Genomic DNA, 20,565 nt, shown 5'->3' with positions numbered 1-20,565 from the left:
ACTAACTATACGTTTGCAGTGTTGGGCTTTAACACTTCTAACAAAAACATCTGTATAGACTGAATGGTTAGAGCTAGAAACTACTGTGACCCCTCTATGGAAAGCTGGGACTCTCACGAAAACGTACATGTAATCGATTTCGCTCTATACCACTCACAGGCCACACACTCGTAGTTAGAAGGTGACGCGTTTGTGGGATGTCCCAGGACATTGTCACAAATGCCAAACTCAAGACAGTTGTCGATGACTAGTTGGTTACTCGTTTCCCATTTAACAACTAAAGCCTTGCACAAAGTAAATCACCTCACACACTGGACATCTACAATGGATTCATCAAAGTCTTCTGAGAATGAGTAAATGTCCAAACTGAAAATGAAAGCAAAGTCAGATTTTTCAAGAGAGTTGAGATTTCTGTTGGCCTGGCAATCGAGCACAGATTTCTTCCTCAGGGGTTTCTCGAAATTACATGTTCAAAACATCCTGCATTGGCCGGGAATCGAACCCAGGCCTCCCGCGTGGCAGGCGAGAATTCTACCACTGAACAACCAATGCCTTGGAATACTGAGATAATGCTGGAAATCGTATCATAAAGCTTTATCTCCAAGCATATTTTTCGCATAGTGGGCTCAGCTACATTGTTCACCCTAAAAAAAAAGCAGTCCTTTCTCCCCGTCGGGGAATTGAACCCCGGTCTCCCGCGTGACAGGCGGGGATACTCACCACTATACTAACGAGGAGCTGGTGTGGTGGACGTTTGAAAAAACGTGGAGCATTGGTACTAACTATACGTTTGCAGTGTTGGGCTTTAACACTTCTAACAAAAACATCTGTATAGACTGAATGGTTAGAGCTAGAAACTACTGTGACCCCTCTATGGAAAGCTGGGACTCTCACGAAAACGTACATGTAATCGATTTCGCTCTATACCACTCACAGGCCACACACTCGTAGTTAGAAGGTGACGCGTTTGTGGGATGTCCCAGGACATTGTCACAAATGCCAAACTCAAGACAGTTGTCGATGACTAGTTGGTTACTCGTTTCCCATTTAACAACTAAAGCCTTGCACAAAGTAAATCACCTCACACACTGGACATCTACAATGGATTCATCAAAGTCTTCTGAGAATGAGTAAATGTCCAAACTGAAAATGAAAGCAAAGTCAGATTTTTCAAGAGAGTTGAGATTTCTGTTGGCCTGGCAATCGAGCACAGATTTCTTCCTCAGGGGTTTCTCGAAATTACATGTTCAAAACATCCTGCATTGGCCGGGAATCGAACCCAGGCCTCCCGCGTGGCAGGCGAGAATTCTACCACTGAACAACCAATGCCTTGGAATACTGAGATAATGCTGGAAATCGTATCATAAAGCTTTATCTCCAAGCATATTTTTCGCATAGTGGGCTCAGCTACATTGTTCACCCTAAAAAAAAAGCAGTCCTTTCTCCCCGTCGGGGAATTGAACCCCGGTCTCCCGCGTGACAGGCGGGGATACTCACCACTATACTAACGAGGAGCTGGTGTGGTGGACGTTTGAAAAAACGTGGAGCATTGGTACTAACTATACGTTTGCAGTGTTGGGCTTTAACACTTCTAACAAAAACATCTGTATAGACTGAATGGTTAGAGCTAGAAACTACTGTGACCCCTCTATGGAAAGCTGGGACTCTCACGAAAACGTACATGTAATCGATTTCGCTCTATACCACTCACAGGCCACACACTCGTAGTTAGAAGGTGACGCGTTTGTGGGATGTCCCAGGACATTGTCACAAATGCCAAACTCAAGACAGTTGTCGATGACTAGTTGGTTACTCGTTTCCCATTTAACAACTAAAGCCTTGCACAAAGTAAATCACCTCACACACTGGACATCTACAATGGATTCATCAAAGTCTTCTGAGAATGAGTAAATGTCCAAACTGAAAATGAAAGCAAAGTCAGATTTTTCAAGAGAGTTGAGATTTCTGTTGGCCTGGCAATCGAGCACAGATTTCTTCCTCAGGGGTTTCTCGAAATTACATGTTCAAAACATCCTGCATTGGCCGGGAATCGAACCCAGGCCTCCCGCGTGGCAGGCGAGAATTCTACCACTGAACAACCAATGCCTTGGAATACTGAGATAATGCTGGAAATCGTATCATAAAGCTTTATCTCCAAGCATATTTTTCGCATAGTGGGCTCAGCTACATTGTTCACCCTAAAAAAAAAGCAGTCCTTTCTCCCCGTCGGGGAATTGAACCCCGGTCTCCCGCGTGACAGGCGGGGATACTCACCACTATACTAACGAGGAGCTGGTGTGGTGGACGTTTGAAAAAACGTGGAGCATTGGTACTAACTATACGTTTGCAGTGTTGGGCTTTAACACTTCTAACAAAAACATCTGTATAGACTGAATGGTTAGAGCTAGAAACTACTGTGACCCCTCTATGGAAAGCTGGGACTCTCACGAAAACGTACATGTAATCGATTTCGCTCTATACCACTCACAGGCCACACACTCGTAGTTAGAAGGTGACGCGTTTGTGGGATGTCCCAGGACATTGTCACAAATGCCAAACTCAAGACAGTTGTCGATGACTAGTTGGTTACTCGTTTCCCATTTAACAACTAAAGCCTTGCACAAAGTAAATCACCTCACACACTGGACATCTACAATGGATTCATCAAAGTCTTCTGAGAATGAGTAAATGTCCAAACTGAAAATGAAAGCAAAGTCAGATTTTTCAAGAGAGTTGAGATTTCTGTTGGCCTGGCAATCGAGCACAGATTTCTTCCTCAGGGGTTTCTCGAAATTACATGTTCAAAACATCCTGCATTGGCCGGGAATCGAACCCAGGCCTCCCGCGTGGCAGGCGAGAATTCTACCACTGAACAACCAATGCCTTGGAATACTGAGATAATGCTGGAAATCGTATCATAAAGCTTTATCTCCAAGCATATTTTTCGCATAGTGGGCTCAGCTACATTGTTCACCCTAAAAAAAAAGCAGTCCTTTCTCCCCATCGGGGAATTGAACCCCGGTCTCACGCGTGACAGGTGGGGATACTCACCACTATACTAACGAGGAGCTGGTGTGGTGGACGTTTGAAAAAACGTGGAGCATTGGTACTAACTATACGTTTGCAGTGTTGGGCTTTAACACTTCTAACAAAAACATCTGTATAGACTGAATGGTTAGAGCTAGAAACTACTGTGACCCCTCTATGGAAAGCTGGGACTCTCACGAAAACGTACATGTAATCGATTTCGCTCTATACCACTCACAGGCCACACACTCGTAGTTAGAAGGTGACGTGTTTGTGGGATGTCCCAGGACATTGTCACAAATGCCAAACTCAAGACAGTTGTCGATGACTAGTTGGTTACTCGTTTCCCATTTAACAACTAAAGCCTTGCACAAAGTAAATCACCTCACACACTGGACATCTACAATGGATTCATCAAAGTCTTCTGAGAATGAGTAAATGTCCAAACTGAAAATGAAAGCAAAGTCAGATTTTTCAAGAGAGTTGAGATTTCTGTTGGCCTGGCAATCGAGCACAGATTTCTTCCTCAGGGGTTTCTCGAAATTACATGTTCAAAACATCCTGCATTGGCCGGGAATCGAACCCAGGCCTCCCGCGTGGCAGGCGAGAATTCTACCACTGAACAACCAATGCCTTGGAATACTGAGATAATGCTGGAAATCGTATCATAAAGCTTTATCTCCAAGCATATTTTTCGCATAGTGGGCTCAGCTACATTGTTCACCCTAAAAAAAAAGCAGTCCTTTCTCCCCATCGGGGAATTGAACCCCGGTCTCCCGCGTGACAGGTGGGGATACTCACCACTATACTAACGAGGAGCTGGTGTGGTGGACGTTTGAAAAAACGTGGAGCATTGGTACTAACTATACGTTTGCAGTGTTGGGCTTTAACACTTCTAACAAAAACATCTGTATAGACTGAATGGTTAGAGCTAGAAACTACTGTGACCCCTCTATGGAAAGCTGGGACTCTCACGAAAACGTACATGTAATCGATTTCGCTCTATACCACTCACAGGCCACACACTCGTAGTTAGAAGGTGACGCGTTTGTGGGATGTCCCAGGACATTGTCACAAATGCCAAACTCAAGACAGTTGTCGATGACTAGTTGGTTACTCGTTTCCCATTTAACAACTAAAGCCTTGCACAAAGTAAATCACCTCACACACTGGACATCTACAATGGATTCATCAAAGTCTTCTGAGAATGAGTAAATGTCCAAACTGAAAATGAAAGCAAAGTCAGATTTTTCAAGAGAGTTGAGATTTCTGTTGGCCTGGCAATCGAGCACAGATTTCTTCCTCAGGGGTTTCTCGAAATTACATGTTCAAAACATCCTGCATTGGCCGGGAATCGAACCCAGGCCTCCCGCGTGGCAGGCGAGAATTCTACCACTGAACAACCAATGCCTTGGAATACTGAGATAATGCTGGAAATCGTATCATAAAGCTTTATCTCCAAGCATATTTTTCGCATAGTGGGCTCAGCTACATTGTTCACCCTAAAAAAAAAGCAGTCCTTTCTCCCCGTCGGGGAATTGAACCCCGGTCTCCCGCGTGACAGGCGGGGATACTCACCACTATACTAACGAGGAGCTGGTGTGGTGGACGTTTGAAAAAACGTGGAGCATTGGTACTAACTATACGTTTGCAGTGTTGGGCTTTAACACTTCTAACAAAAACATCTGTATAGACTGAATGGTTAGAGCTAGAAACTACTGTGACCCCTCTATGGAAAGCTGGGACTCTCACGAAAACGTACATGTAATCGATTTCGCTCTATACCACTCACAGGCCACACACTCGTAGTTAGAAGGTGACGCGTTTGTGGGATGTCCCAGGACATTGTCACAAATGCCAAACTCAAGACAGTTGTCGATGACTAGTTGGTTACTCGTTTCCCATTTAACAACTAAAGCCTTGCACAAAGTAAATCACCTCACACACTGGACATCTACAATGGATTCATCAAAGTCTTCTGAGAATGAGTAAATGTCCAAACTGAAAATGAAAGCAAAGTCAGATTTTTCAAGAGAGTTGAGATTTCTGTTGGCCTGGCAATCGAGCACAGATTTCTTCCTCAGGGGTTTCTCGAAATTACATGTTCAAAACATCCTGCATTGGCCGGGAATCGAACCCAGGCCTCCCGCGTGGCAGGCGAGAATTCTACCACTGAACAACCAATGCCTTGGAATACTGAGATAATGCTGGAAATCGTATCATAAAGCTTTATCTCCAAGCATATTTTTCGCATAGTGGGCTCAGCTACATTGTTCACCCTAAAAAAAAAGCAGTCCTTTCTCCCCGTCGGGGAATTGAACCCCGGTCTCCCGCGTGACAGGCGGGGATACTCACCACTATACTAACGAGGAGCTGGTGTGGTGGACGTTTGAAAAAACGTGGAGCATTGGTACTAACTATACGTTTGCAGTGTTGGGCTTTAACACTTCTAACAAAAACATCTGTATAGACTGAATGGTTAGAGCTAGAAACTACTGTGACCCCTCTATGGAAAGCTGGGACTCTCACGAAAACGTACATGTAATCGATTTCGCTCTATACCACTCACAGGCCACACACTCGTAGTTAGAAGGTGACGCGTTTGTGGGATGTCCCAGGACATTGTCACAAATGCCAAACTCAAGACAGTTGTCGATGACTAGTTGGTTACTCGTTTCCCATTTAACAACTAAAGCCTTGCACAAAGTAAATCACCTCACACACTGGACATCTACAATGGATTCATCAAAGTCTTCTGAGAATGAGTAAATGTCCAAACTGAAAATGAAAGCAAAGTCAGATTTTTCAAGAGAGTTGAGATTTCTGTTGGCCTGGCAATCGAGCACAGATTTCTTCCTCAGGGGTTTCTCGAAATTACATGTTCAAAACATCCTGCATTGGCCGGGAATCGAACCCAGGCCTCCCGCGTGGCAGGCGAGAATTCTACCACTGAACAACCAATGCCTTGGAATACTGAGATAATGCTGGAAATCGTATCATAAAGCTTTATCTCCAAGCATATTTTTCGCATAGTGGGCTCAGCTACATTGTTCACCCTAAAAAAAAAGCAGTCCTTTCTCCCCATCGGGGAATTGAACCCCGGTCTCACGCGTGACAGGTGGGGATACTCACCACTATACTAACGAGGAGCTGGTGTGGTGGACGTTTGAAAAAACGTGGAGCATTGGTACTAACTATACGTTTGCAGTGTTGGGCTTTAACACTTCTAACAAAAACATCTGTATAGACTGAATGGTTAGAGCTAGAAACTACTGTGACCCCTCTATGGAAAGCTGGGACTCTCACGAAAACGTACATGTAATCGATTTCGCTCTATACCACTCACAGGCCACACACTCGTAGTTAGAAGGTGACGCGTTTGTGGGATGTCCCAGGACATTGTCACAAATGCCAAACTCAAGACAGTTGTCGATGACTAGTTGGTTACTCGTTTCCCATTTAACAACTAAAGCCTTGCACAAAGTAAATCACCTCACACACTGGACATCTACAATGGATTCATCAAAGTCTTCTGAGAATGAGTAAATGTCCAAACTGAAAATGAAAGCAAAGTCAGATTTTTCAAGAGAGTTGAGATTTCTGTTGGCCTGGCAATCGAGCACAGATTTCTTCCTCAGGGGTTTCTCGAAATTACATGTTCAAAACATCCTGCATTGGCCGGGAATCGAACCCAGGCCTCCCGCGTGGCAGGCGAGAATTCTACCACTGAACAACCAATGCCTTGGAATACTGAGATAATGCTGGAAATCGTATCATAAAGCTTTATCTCCAAGCATATTTTTCGCATAGTGGGCTCAGCTACATTGTTCACCCTAAAAAAAAAGCAGTCCTTTCTCCCCATCGGGGAATTGAACCCCGGTCTCACGCGTGACAGGTGGGGATACTCACCACTATACTAACGAGGAGCTGGTGTGGTGGACGTTTGAAAAAACGTGGAGCATTGGTACTAACTATACGTTTGCAGTGTTGGGCTTTAACACTTCTAACAAAAACATCTGTATAGACTGAATGGTTAGAGCTAGAAACTACTGTGACCCCTCTATGGAAAGCTGGGACTCTCACGAAAACGTACATGTAATCGATTTCGCTCTATACCACTCACAGGCCACACACTCGTAGTTAGAAGGTGACGCGTTTGTGGGATGTCCCAGGACATTGTCACAAATGCCAAACTCAAGACAGTTGTCGATGACTAGTTGGTTACTCGTTTCCCATTTAACAACTAAAGCCTTGCACAAAGTAAATCACCTCACACACTGGACATCTACAATGGATTCATCAAAGTCTTCTGAGAATGAGTAAATGTCCAAACTGAAAATGAAAGCAAAGTCAGATTTTTCAAGAGAGTTGAGATTTCTGTTGGCCTGGCAATCGAGCACAGATTTCTTCCTCAGGGGTTTCTCGAAATTACATGTTCAAAACATCCTGCATTGGCCGGGAATCGAACCCAGGCCTCCCGCGTGGCAGGCGAGAATTCTACCACTGAACAACCAATGCCTTGGAATACTGAGATAATGCTGGAAATCGTATCATAAAGCTTTATCTCCAAGCATATTTTTCGCATAGTGGGCTCAGCTACATTGTTCACCCTAAAAAAAAAGCAGTCCTTTCTCCCTGTCGGGGAATTGAACCCCGGTCTCCCGCATGACAGGCGGGGATACTCACCACTATACTAACGAGGAGCTGGTGTGGTGGACGTTTGAAAAAACGTGGAGCATTGGTACTAACTATACGTTTGCAGTGTTGGGCTTTAACACTTCTAACAAAAACATCTGTATAGACTGAATGGTTAGAGCTAGAAACTACTGTGACCCCTCTATGGAAAGCTGGGACTCTCACGAAAACGTACATGTAATCGATTTCGCTCTATACCACTCACAGGCCACACACTCGTAGTTAGAAGGTGACGTGTTTGTGGGATGTCCCAGGACATTGTCACAAATGCCAAACTCAAGACAGTTGTCGATGACTAGTTGGTTACTCGTTTCCCATTTAACAACTAAAGCCTTGCACAAAGTAAATCACCTCACACACTGGACATCTACAATGGATTCATCAAAGTCTTCTGAGAATGAGTAAATGTCCAAACTGAAAATGAAAGCAAAGTCAGATTTTTCAAGAGAGTTGAGATTTCTGTTGGCCTGGCAATCGAGCACAGATTTCTTCCTCAGGGGTTTCTCGAAATTACATGTTCAAAACATCCTGCATTGGCCGGGAATCGAACCCAGGCCTCCCGCGTGGCAGGCGAGAATTCTACCACTGAACAACCAATGCCTTGGAATACTGAGATAATGCTGGAAATCGTATCATAAAGCTTTATCTCCAAGCATATTTTTCGCATAGTGGGCTCAGCTACATTGTTCACCCTAAAAAAAAAGCAGTCCTTTCTCCCCGTCGGGGAATTGAACCCCGGTCTCCCGCGTGACAGGCGGGGATACTCACCACTATACTAACGAGGAGCTGGTGTGGTGGACGTTTGAAAAAACGTGGAGCATTGGTACTAACTATACGTTTGCAGTGTTGGGCTTTAACACTTCTAACAAAAACATCTGTATAGACTGAATGGTTAGAGCTAGAAACTACTGTGACCCCTCTATGGAAAGCTGGGACTCTCACGAAAACGTACATGTAATCGATTTCGCTCTATACCACTCACAGGCCACACACTCGTAGTTAGAAGGTGACGCGTTTGTGGGATGTCCCAGGACATTGTCACAAATGCCAAACTCAAGACAGTTGTCGATGACTAGTTGGTTACTCGTTTCCCATTTAACAACTAAAGCCTTGCACAAAGTAAATCACCTCACACACTGGACATCTACAATGGATTCATCAAAGTCTTCTGAGAATGAGTAAATGTCCAAACTGAAAATGAAAGCAAAGTCAGATTTTTCAAGAGAGTTGAGATTTCTGTTGGCCTGGCAATCGAGCACAGATTTCTTCCTCAGGGGTTTCTCGAAATTACATGTTCAAAACATCCTGCATTGGCCGGGAATCGAACCCAGGCCTCCCGCGTGGCAGGCGAGAATTCTACCACTGAACAACCAATGCCTTGGAATACTGAGATAATGCTGGAAATCGTATCATAAAGCTTTATCTCCAAGCATATTTTTTGCATAGTGGGCTCAGCTACATTGTTCACCCTAAAAAAAAAGCAGTCCTTTCTCCCCGTCGGGGAATTGAACCCCGGTCTCCCGCGTGACAGGCGGGGATACTCACCACTATACTAACGAGGAGCTGGTGTGGTGGACGTTTGAAAAAACGTGGAGCATTGGTACTAACTATACGTTTGCAGTGTTGGGCTTTAACACTTCTAACAAAAACATCTGTATAGACTGAATGGTTAGAGCTAGAAACTACTGTGACCCCTCTATGGAAAGCTGGGACTCTCACGAAAACGTACATGTAATCGATTTCGCTCTATACCACTCACAGGCCACACACTCGTAGTTAGAAGGTGACGCGTTTGTGGGATGTCCCAGGACATTGTCACAAATGCCAAACTCAAGACAGTTGTCGATGACTAGTTGGTTACTCGTTTCCCATTTAACAACTAAAGCCTTGCACAAAGTAAATCACCTCACACACTGGACATCTACAATGGATTCATCAAAGTCTTCTGAGAATGAGTAAATGTCCAAACTGAAAATGAAAGCAAAGTCAGATTTTTCAAGAGAGTTGAGATTTCTGTTGGCCTGGCAATCGAGCACAGATTTCTTCCTCAGGGGTTTCTCGAAATTACATGTTCAAAACATCCTGCATTGGCCGGGAATCGAACCCAGGCCTCCCGCGTGGCAGGCGAGAATTCTACCACTGAACAACCAATGCCTTGGAATACTGAGATAATGCTGGAAATCGTATCATAAAGCTTTATCTCCAAGCATATTTTTCGCATAGTGGGCTCAGCTACATTGTTCACCCTAAAAAAAAAGCAGTCCTTTCTCCCTGTCGGGGAATTGAACCCCGGTCTCCCGCGTGACAGGCGGGGATACTCACCACTATACTAACGAGGAGCTGGTGTGGTGGACGTTTGAAAAAACGTGGAGCATTGGTACTAACTATACGTTTGCAGTGTTGGGCTTTAACACTTCTAACAAAAACATCTGTATAGACTGAATGGTTAGAGCTAGAAACTACTGTGACCCCTCTATGGAAAGCTGGGACTCTCACGAAAACGTACATGTAATCGATTTCGCTCTATACCACTCACAGGCCACACACTCGTAGTTAGAAGGTGACGCGTTTGTGGGATGTCCCAGGACATTGTCACAAATGCCAAACTCAAGACAGTTGTCGATGACTAGTTGGTTACTCGTTTCCCATTTAACAACTAAAGCCTTGCACAAAGTAAATCACCTCACACACTGGACATCTACAATGGATTCATCAAAGTCTTCTGAGAATGAGTAAATGTCCAAACTGAAAATGAAAGCAAAGTCAGATTTTTCAAGAGAGTTGAGATTTCTGTTGGCCTGGCAATCGAGCACAGATTTCTTCCTCAGGGGTTTCTCGAAATTACATGTTCAAAACATCCTGCATTGGCCGGGAATCGAACCCAGGCCTCCCGCGTGGCAGGCGAGAATTCTACCACTGAACAACCAATGCCTTGGAATACTGAGATAATGCTGGAAATCGTATCATAAAGCTTTATCTCCAAGCATATTTTTCGCATAGTGGGCTCAGCTACATTGTTCACCCTAAAAAAAAAGCAGTCCTTTCTCCCTGTCGGGGAATTGAACCCCGGTCTCCCGCGTGACAGGCGGGGATACTCACCACTATACTAACGAGGAGCTGGTGTGGTGGACGTTTGAAAAAACGTGGAGCATTGGTACTAACTATACGTTTGCAGTGTTGGGCTTTAACACTTCTAACAAAAACATCTGTATAGACTGAATGGTTAGAGCTAGAAACTACTGTGACCCCTCTATGGAAAGCTGGGACTCTCACGAAAACGTACATGTAATCGATTTCGCTCTATACCACTCACAGGCCACACACTCGTAGTTAGAAGGTGACGTGTTTGTGGGATGTCCCAGGACATTGTCACAAATGCCAAACTCAAGACAGGACATCTACAATGGATTCATCAAAGTCTTCTGAGAATGAGTAAATGTCCAAACTGAAAATGAAAGCAAAGTCAGATTTTTCAAGAGAGTTGAGATTTCTGTTGGCCTGGCAATCGAGCACAGATTTCTTCCTCAGGGGTTTCTCGAAATTACATGTTCAAAACATCCTGCATTGGCCGGGAATCGAACCCAGGCCTCCCGCGTGGCAGGCGAGAATTCTACCACTGAACAACCAATGCCTTGGAATACTGAGATAATGCTGGAAATCGTATCATAAAGCTTTATCTCCAAGCATATTTTTCGCATAGTGGGCTCAGCTACATTGTTCACCCTAAAAAAAAGCAGTCCTTTCTCCCCATCGGGGAATTGAACCCCGGTCTCACGCATGACAGGTGGGGATACTCACCACTATACTAACGAGGAGCTGGTGTGGTGGACGTTTGAAAAAACGTGGAGCATTGGTACTAACTATACGTTTGCAGTGTTGGGCTTTAACACTTCTAACAAAAACATCTGTATAGACTGAATGGTTAGAGCTAGAAACTACTGTGACCCCTCTATGGAAAGCTGGGACTCTCACGAAAACGTACATGTAATCGATTTCGCTCTATACCACTCACAGGCCACACACTCGTAGTTAGAAGGTGACGCGTTTGTGGGATGTCCCAGGACATTGTCACAAATGCCAAACTCAAGACAGTTGTCGATGACTAGTTGGTTACTCGTTTCCCATTTAACAACTAAAGCCTTGCACAAAGTAAATCACCTCACACACTGGACATCTACAATGGATTCATCAAAGTCTTCTGAGAATGAGTAAATGTCCAAACTGAAAATGAAAGCAAAGTCAGATTTTTCAAGAGAGTTGAGATTTCTGTTGGCCTGGCAATCGAGCACAGATTTCTTCCTCAGGGGTTTCTCGAAATTACATGTTCAAAACATCCTGCATTGGCCGGGAATCGAACCCAGGCCTCCCGCGTGGCAGGCGAGAATTCTACCACTGAACAACCAATGCCTTGGAATACTGAGATAATGCTGGAAATCGTATCATAAAGCTTTATCTCCAAGCATATTTTTCGCATAGTGGGCTCAGCTACATTGTTCACCCTAAAAAAAAAGCAGTCCTTTCTCCCCATCGGGGAATTGAACCCCGGTCTCACGCGTGACAGGTGGGGATACTCACCACTATACTAACGAGGAGCTGGTGTGGTGGACGTTTGAAAAAACGTGGAGCATTGGTACTAACTATACGTTTGCAGTGTTGGGCTTTAACACTTCTAACAAAAACATCTGTATAGACTGAATGGTTAGAGCTAGAAACTACTGTGACCCCTCTATGGAAAGCTGGGACTCTCACGAAAACGTACATGTAATCGATTTCGCTCTATACCACTCACAGGCCACACACTCGTAGTTAGAAGGTGACGCGTTTGTGGGATGTCCCAGGACATTGTCACAAATGCCAAACTCAAGACAGTTGTCGATGACTAGTTGGTTACTCGTTTCCCATTTAACAACTAAAGCCTTGCACAAAGTAAATCACCTCACACACTGGACATCTACAATGGATTCATCAAAGTCTTCTGAGAATGAGTAAATGTCCAAACTGAAAATGAAAGCAAAGTCAGATTTTTCAAGAGAGTTGAGATTTCTGTTGGCCTGGCAATCGAGCACAGATTTCTTCCTCAGGGGTTTCTCGAAATTACATGTTCAAAACATCCTGCATTGGCCGGGAATCGAACCCAGGCCTCCCGCGTGGCAGGCGAGAATTCTACCACTGAACAACCAATGCCTTGGAATACTGAGATAATGCTGGAAATCGTATCATAAAGCTTTATCTCCAAGCATATTTTTCGCATAGTGGGCTCAGCTACATTGTTCACCCTAAAAAAAAAGCAGTCCTTTCTCCCTGTCGGGGAATTGAACCCCGGTCTCCCGCATGACAGGCGGGGATACTCACCACTATACTAACGAGGAGCTGGTGTGGTGGACGTTTGAAAAAACGTGGAGCATTGGTACTAACTATACGTTTGCAGTGTTGGGCTTTAACACTTCTAACAAAAACATCTGTATAGACTGAATGGTTAGAGCTAGAAACTACTGTGACCCCTCTATGGAAAGCTGGGACTCTCACGAAAACGTACATGTAATCGATTTCGCTCTATACCACTCACAGGCCACACACTCGTAGTTAGAAGGTGACGTGTTTGTGGGATGTCCCAGGACATTGTCACAAATGCCAAACTCAAGACAGTTGTCGATGACTAGTTGGTTACTCGTTTCCCATTTAACAACTAAAGCCTTGCACAAAGTAAATCACCTCACACACTGGACATCTACAATGGATTCATCAAAGTCTTCTGAGAATGAGTAAATGTCCAAACTGAAAATGAAAGCAAAGTCAGATTTTTCAAGAGAGTTGAGATTTCTGTTGGCCTGGCAATCGAGCACAGATTTCTTCCTCAGGGGTTTCTCGAAATTACATGTTCAAAACATCCTGCATTGGCCGGGAATCGAACCCAGGCCTCCCGCGTGGCAGGCGAGAATTCTACCACTGAACAACCAATGCCTTGGAATACTGAGATAATGCTGGAAATCGTATCATAAAGCTTTATCTCCAAGCATATTTTTCGCATAGTGGGCTCAGCTACATTGTTCACCCTAAAAAAAAAGCAGTCCTTTCTCCCTGTCGGGGAATTGAACCCCGGTCTCCCGCGTGACAGGCGGGGATACTCACCACTATACTAACGAGGAGCTGGTGTGGTGGACGTTTGAAAAAACGTGGAGCATTGGTACTAACTATACGTTTGCAGTGTTGGGCTTTAACACTTCTAACAAAAACATCTGTATAGACTGAATGGTTAGAGCTAGAAACTACTGTGACCCCTCTATGGAAAGCTGGGACTCTCACGAAAACGTACATGTAATCGATTTCGCTCTATACCACTCACAGGCCACACACTCGTAGTTAGAAGGTGACGCGTTTGTGGGATGTCCCAGGACATTGTCACAAATGCCAAACTCAAGACAGTTGTCGATGACTAGTTGGTTACTCGTTTCCCATTTAACAACTAAAGCCTTGCACAAAGTAAATCACCTCACACACTGGACATCTACAATGGATTCATCAAAGTCTTCTGAGAATGAGTAAATGTCCAAACTGAAAATGAAAGCAAAGTCAGATTTTTCAAGAGAGTTGAGATTTCTGTTGGCCTGGCAATCGAGCACAGATTTCTTCCTCAGGGGTTTCTCGAAATTACATGTTCAAAACATCCTGCATTGGCCGGGAATCGAACCCAGGCCTCCCGCGTGGCAGGCGAGAATTCTACCACTGAACAACCAATGCCTTGGAATACTGAGATAATGCTGGAAATCGTATCATAAAGCTTTATCTCCAAGCATATTTTTCGCATAGTGGGCTCAGCTACATTGTTCACCCTAAAAAAAAAGCAGTCCTTTCTCCCTGTCGGGGAATTGAACCCCGGTCTCCCGCGTGACAGGCGGGGATACTCACCACTATACTAACGAGGAGCTGGTGTGGTGGACGTTTGAAAAAACGTGGAGCATTGGTACTAACTATACGTTTGCAGTGTTGGGCTTTAACACTTCTAACAAAAACATCTGTATAGACTGAATGGTTAGAGCTAGAAACTACTGTGACCCCTCTATGGAAAGCTGGGACTCTCACGAAAACGTACATGTAATCGATTTCGCTCTATACCACTCACAGGCCACACACTCGTAGTTAGAAGGTGACGCGTTTGTGGGATGTCCCAGGACATTGTCACAAATGCCAAACTCAAGACAGTTGTCGATGACTAGTTGGTTACTCGTTTCCCATTTAACAACTAAAGCCTTGCACAAAGTAAATCACCTCACACACTGGACATCTACAATGGATTCATCAAAGTCTTCTGAGAATGAGTAAATGTCCAAACTGAAAATGAAAGCAAAGTCAGATTTTTCAAGAGAGTTGAGATTTCTGTTGGCCTGGCAATCGAGCACAGATTTCTTCCTCAGGGGTTTCTCGAAATTACATGTTCAAAACATCCTGCATTGGCCGGGAATCGAACCCAGGCCTCCCGCGTGGCAGGCGAGAATTCTACCACTGAACAACCAATGCCTTGGAATACTGAGATAATGCTGGAAATCGTATCATAAAGCTTTATCTCCAAGCATATTTTTCGCATAGTGGGCTCAGCTACATTGTTCACCCTAAAAAAAAAGCAGTCCTTTCTCCCTGTCGGGGAATTGAACCCCGGTCTCCCGCGTGACAGGCGGGGATACTCACCACTATACTAACGAGGAGCTGGTGTGGTGGACGTTTGAAAAAACGTGGAGCATTGGTACTAACTATACGTTTGCAGTGTTGGGCTTTAACACTTCTAACAAAAACATCTGTATAGACTGAATGGTTAGAGCTAGAAACTACTGTGACCCCTCTATGGAAAGCTGGGACTCTCACGAAAACGTACATGTAATCGATTTCGCTCTATACCACTCACAGGCCACACACTCGTAGTTAGAAGGTGACGTGTTTGTGGGATGTCCCAGGACATTGTCACAAATGCCAAACTCAAGACAGGACATCTACAATGGATTCATCAAAGTCTTCTGAGAATGAGTAAATGTCCAAACTGAAAATGAAAGCAAAGTCAGATTTTTCAAGAGAGTTGAGATTTCTGTTGGCCTGGCAATCGAGCACAGATTTCTTCCTCAGGGGTTTCTCGAAATTACATGTTCAAAACATCCTGCATTGGCCGGGAATCGAACCCAGGCCTCCCGCGTGGCAGGCGAGAATTCTACCACTGAACAACCAATGCCTTGGAATACTGAGATAATGCTGGAAATCGTATCATAAAGCTTTATCTCCAAGCATATTTTTCGCATAGTGGGCTCAGCTACATTGTTCACCCTAAAAAAAAGCAGTCCTTTCTCCCCATCGGGGAATTGAACCCCGGTCTCACGCATGACAGGTGGGGATACTCACCACTATACTAACGAGGAGCTGGTGTGGTGGACGTTTGAAAAAACGTGGAGCATTGGTACTAACTATACGTTTGCAGTGTTGGGCTTTAACACTTCTAACAAAAACATCTGTATAGACTGAATGGTTAGAGCTAGAAACTACTTTGACCCCTCTATGGAAAGCTGGGACTCTCACGAAAACGTACATGTAATCGATTTCGCTCTATACCACTCACAGGCCACACACTCGTAGTTAGAAGGTGACGCGTTTGTGGGATGTCCCAGGACATTGTCACAAATGCCAAACTCAAGACAGTTGTCGATGACTAGTTGGTTACTCGTTTCCCATTTAACAACTAAAGCCTTGCACAAAGTAAATCACCTCACACACTGGACATCTACAATGGATTCATCAAAGTCTTCTGAGAATGAGTAAATGTCCAAACTGAAAATGAAAGCAAAGTCAGATTTTTCAAGAGAGTTGAGATTTCTGTTGGCCTGGCAATCGAGCACAGATTTCTTCCTCAGGGGTTTCTCGAAATTACATGTTCAAAACATCCTGCATTGGCCGGGAATCGAACCCAGGCCTCCCGCGTGGCAGGCGAGAATTCTACCACTGAACAACCAATGCCTTGGAATACTGAGATAATGCTGGAAATCGTATCATAAAGCTTTATCTCCAAGCATATTTTTCGCATAGTGGGCTCAGCTACATTGTTCACCCTAAAAAAAAAGCAGTCCTTTCTCCCTGTCGGGGAATTGAACCCCGGTCTCCCGCGTGACAGGCGGGGATACTCACCACTATACTAACGAGGAGCTGGTGTGGTGGACGTTTGAAAAAACGTGGAGCATTGGTACTAACTATACGTTTGCAGTGTTGGGCTTTAACACTTCTAACAAAAACATCTGTATAGACTGAATGGTTAGAGCTAGAAACTACTGTGACCCCTCTATGGAAAGCTGGGACTCTCACGAAAACGTACATGTAATCGATTTCGCTCTATACCACTCACAGGCCACACACTCGTAGTTAGAAGGTGACGCGTTTGTGGGATGTCCCAGGACATTGTCACAAATGCCAAACTCAAGACAGTTGTCGATGACTAGTTGGTTACTCGTTTCCCATTTAACAACTAAAGCCTTGCACAAAGTAAATCACCTCACACACTGGACATCTACAATGGATTCATCAAAGTCTTCTGAGAATGAGTAAATGTCCAAACTGAAAATGAAAGCAAAGTCAGATTTTTCAAGAGAGTTGAGATTTCTGTTGGCCTGGCAATCGAGCACAGATTTCTTCCTCAGGGGTTTCTCGAAATTACATGTTCAAAACATCCTGCATTGGCCGGGAATCGAACCCAGGCCTCCCGCGTGGCAGGCGAGAATTCTACCACTGAACAACCAATGCCTTGGAATACTGAGATAATGCTGGAAATCGTATCATAAAGCTTTATCTCCAAGCATATTTTTCGCATAGTGGGCTCAGCTACATTGTTCACCCTAAAAAAAAGCAGTCCTTTCTCCCCATCGGGGAATTGAACCCCGGTCTCACGCATGACAGGTGGGGATACTCACCACTATACTAACGAGGAGCTGGTGTGGTGGACGTTTGAAAAAACGTGGAGCATTGGTACTAACTATACGTTTGCAGTGTTGGGCTTTAACACTTCTAACAAAAACATCTGTATAGACTGAATGGTTAGAGCTAGAAACTACTTTGACCCCTCTATGGAAAGCTGGGACTCTCACGAAAACGTACATGTAATCGATTTCGCTCTATACCACTCACAGGCCACACACTCGTAGTTAGAAGGTGACGCGTTTGTGGGATGTCCCAGGACATTGTCACAAATGCCAAACTCAAGACAGTTGTCGATGACTAGTTGGTTACTCGTTTCCCATTTAACAACTAAAGCCTTGCACGAAGTAAATCACCTCACACACTGGACATCTACAATGGATTCATCAAAGTCTTCTGAGAATGAGTAAATGTCCAAACTGAAAATGAAAGCAAAGTCAGATTTTTCAAGAGAGTTGAGATTTCTGTTGGCCTGGCAATCGAGCACAGATTTCTTCCTCAGGGGTTTCTCGAAATTACATGTTCAAAACATCCTGCATTGGCCGGGAATCGAACCCAGGCCTCCCGCGTGGCAGGCGAGAATTCTACCACTGAACAACCAATGCCTTGGAATACTGAGATAATGCTGGAAATCGTATCATAAAGCTTTATCTCCAAGCATATTTTTCGCATAGTGGGCTCAGCTACATTGTTCACCCTAAAAAAAAAGCAGTCCTTTCTCCCCATCGGGGAATTGAACCCCGGTCTCACGCGTGACAGGTGGGGATACTCACCACTATACTAACGAGGAGCTGGTGTGGTGGACGTTTGAAAAAACGTGGAGCATTGGTACTAACTATACGTTTGCAGTGTTGGGCTTTAACACTTCTAACAAAAACATCTGTATAGACTGAATGGTTAGAGCTAGAAACTACTGTGACCCCTCTATGGAAAGCTGGGACTCTCACGAAAACGTACATGTAATCGATTTCGCTCTATACCACTCACAGGCCACACACTCGTAGTTAGAAGGTGACGCGTTTGTGGGATGTCCCAGGACATTGTCACAAATGCCAAACTCAAGACAGTTGTCGATGACTAGTTGGTTACTCGTTTCCCATTTAACAACTAAAGCCTTGCACAAAGTAAATCACCTCACACACTGGACATCTACAATGGATTCATCAAAGTCTTCTGAGAATGAGTAAATGTCCAAACTGAAAATGAAAGCAAAGTCAGATTTTTCAAGAGAGTTGAGATTTCTGTTGGCCTGGCAATCGAGCACAGATTTCTTCCTCAGGGGTTTCTCGAAATTACATGTTCAAAACATCCTGCATTGGCCGGGAATCGAACCCAGGCCTCCCGCGTGGCAGGCGAGAATTCTACCACTGAACAACCAATGCCTTGGAATACTGAGATAATGCTGGAAATCGTATCATAAAGCTTTATCTCCAAGCATATTTTTCGCATAGTGGGCTCAGCTACATTGTTCACCCTAAAAAAAAAGCAGTCCTTTCTCCCTGTCGGGGAATTGAACCCCGGTCTCCCGCATGACAGGCGGGGATACTCACCACTATACTAACGAGGAGCTGGTGTGGTGGACGTTTGAAAAAACGTGGAGCATTGGTACTAACTATACGTTTGCAGTGTTGGGCTTTAACACTTCTAACAAAAACATCTGTATAGACTGAATGGTTAGAGCTAGAAACTACTGTGACCCCTCTATGGAAAGCTGGGACTCTCACGAAAACGTACATGTAATCGATTTCGCTCTATACCACTCACAGGCCACACACTCGTAGTTAGAAGGTGACGTGTTTGTGGGATGTCCCAGGACATTGTCACAAATGCCAAACTCAAGACAGTTGTCGATGACTAGTTGGTTACTCGTTTCCCATTTAACAACTAAAGCCTTGCACAAAGTAAATCACCTCACACACTGGACATCTACAATGGATTCATCAAAGTCTTCTGAGAATGAGTAAATGTCCAAACTGAAAATGAAAGCAAAGTCAGATTTTTCAAGAGAGTTGAGATTTCTGTTGGCCTGGCAATCGAGCACAGATTTCTTCCTCAGGGGTTTCTCGAAATTACATGTTCAAAACATCCTGCATTGGCCGGGAATCGAACCCAGGCCTCCCGCGTGGCAGGCGAGAATTCTACCACTGAACAACCAATGCCTTGGAATACTGAGATAATGCTGGAAATCGTATCATAAAGCTTTATCTCCAAGCATATTTTTCGCATAGTGGGCTCAGCTACATTGTTCACCCTAAAAAAAAAGCAGTCCTTTCTCCCTGTCGGGGAATTGAACCCCGGTCTCCCGCGTGACAGGCGGGGATACTCACCACTATACTAACGAGGAGCTGGTGTGGTGGACGTTTGAAAAAACGTGGAGCATTGGTACTAACTATACGTTTGCAGTGTTGGGCTTTAACACTTCTAACAAAAACATCTGTATAGACTGAATGGTTAGAGCTAGAAACTACTGTGACCCCTCTATGGAAAGCTGGGACTCTCACGAAAACGTACATGTAATCGATTTCGCTCTATACCACTCACAGGCCACACACTCGTAGTTAGAAGGTGACGCGTTTGTGGGATGTCCCAGGACATTGTCACAAATGCCAAACTCAAGACAGTTGTCGATGACTAGTTGGTTACTCGTTTCCCATTTAACAACTAAAGCCTTGCACAAAGTAAATCACCTCACACACTGGACATCTACAATGGATTCATCAAAGTCTTCTGAGAATGAGTAAATGTCCAAACTGAAAATGAAAGCAAAGTCAGATTTTTCAAGAGAGTTGAGATTTCTGTTGGCCTGGCAATCGAGCACAGATTTCTTCCTCAGGGGTTTCTCGAAATTACATGTTCAAAACATCCTGCATTGGCCGGGAATCGAACCCAGGCCTCCCGCGTGGC

The 20,565-nt window shown here is 44.4% G+C and overlaps 7 non-coding genes across 7 annotated transcripts; all 7 read right to left on the bottom strand.

The window, feature by feature from the left end:
• Positions 1-665: 665 nt before the first annotated feature.
• Positions 666-737, bottom strand: trnad-guc (transfer RNA aspartic acid (anticodon GUC)). The gene has a single exon. It is a non-coding gene; the product is annotated as a tRNA-Asp (tRNA).
• Positions 738-1,442: 705 nt separating this feature from the next.
• trnad-guc (transfer RNA aspartic acid (anticodon GUC)) lies at positions 1,443-1,514 on the bottom strand. Its single transcript has one exon. It is a non-coding gene; the product is annotated as a tRNA-Asp (tRNA).
• Positions 1,515-2,219: 705 nt separating this feature from the next.
• trnad-guc (transfer RNA aspartic acid (anticodon GUC)) lies at positions 2,220-2,291 on the bottom strand. The gene has a single exon. It is a non-coding gene; the product is annotated as a tRNA-Asp (tRNA).
• Positions 2,292-4,550: 2,259 nt separating this feature from the next.
• Positions 4,551-4,622, bottom strand: trnad-guc (transfer RNA aspartic acid (anticodon GUC)). The gene has a single exon. It is a non-coding gene; the product is annotated as a tRNA-Asp (tRNA).
• Positions 4,623-5,327: 705 nt separating this feature from the next.
• Positions 5,328-5,399, bottom strand: trnad-guc (transfer RNA aspartic acid (anticodon GUC)). Its single transcript has one exon. It is a non-coding gene; the product is annotated as a tRNA-Asp (tRNA).
• Positions 5,400-8,435: 3,036 nt separating this feature from the next.
• trnad-guc (transfer RNA aspartic acid (anticodon GUC)) lies at positions 8,436-8,507 on the bottom strand. The gene has a single exon. It is a non-coding gene; the product is annotated as a tRNA-Asp (tRNA).
• A 705-nt stretch (positions 8,508-9,212) lies between these two features.
• trnad-guc (transfer RNA aspartic acid (anticodon GUC)) lies at positions 9,213-9,284 on the bottom strand. The gene has a single exon. It is a non-coding gene; the product is annotated as a tRNA-Asp (tRNA).
• Positions 9,285-20,565: the final 11,281 nt, after the last annotated feature.

The sequence above is a fragment of the Oncorhynchus mykiss genome, chromosome 29 (assembly GCF_057628025.1).
Source record: "Oncorhynchus mykiss isolate SJ-2025 chromosome 29, ASM5762802v1, whole genome shotgun sequence".
NCBI classification, from domain to species: domain Eukaryota; kingdom Metazoa; phylum Chordata; class Actinopteri; order Salmoniformes; family Salmonidae; genus Oncorhynchus; species Oncorhynchus mykiss.
The sequence above is the reverse complement of the archived record's forward strand: the minus strand, read 5'-3'. Positions and strand labels throughout refer to the sequence as shown.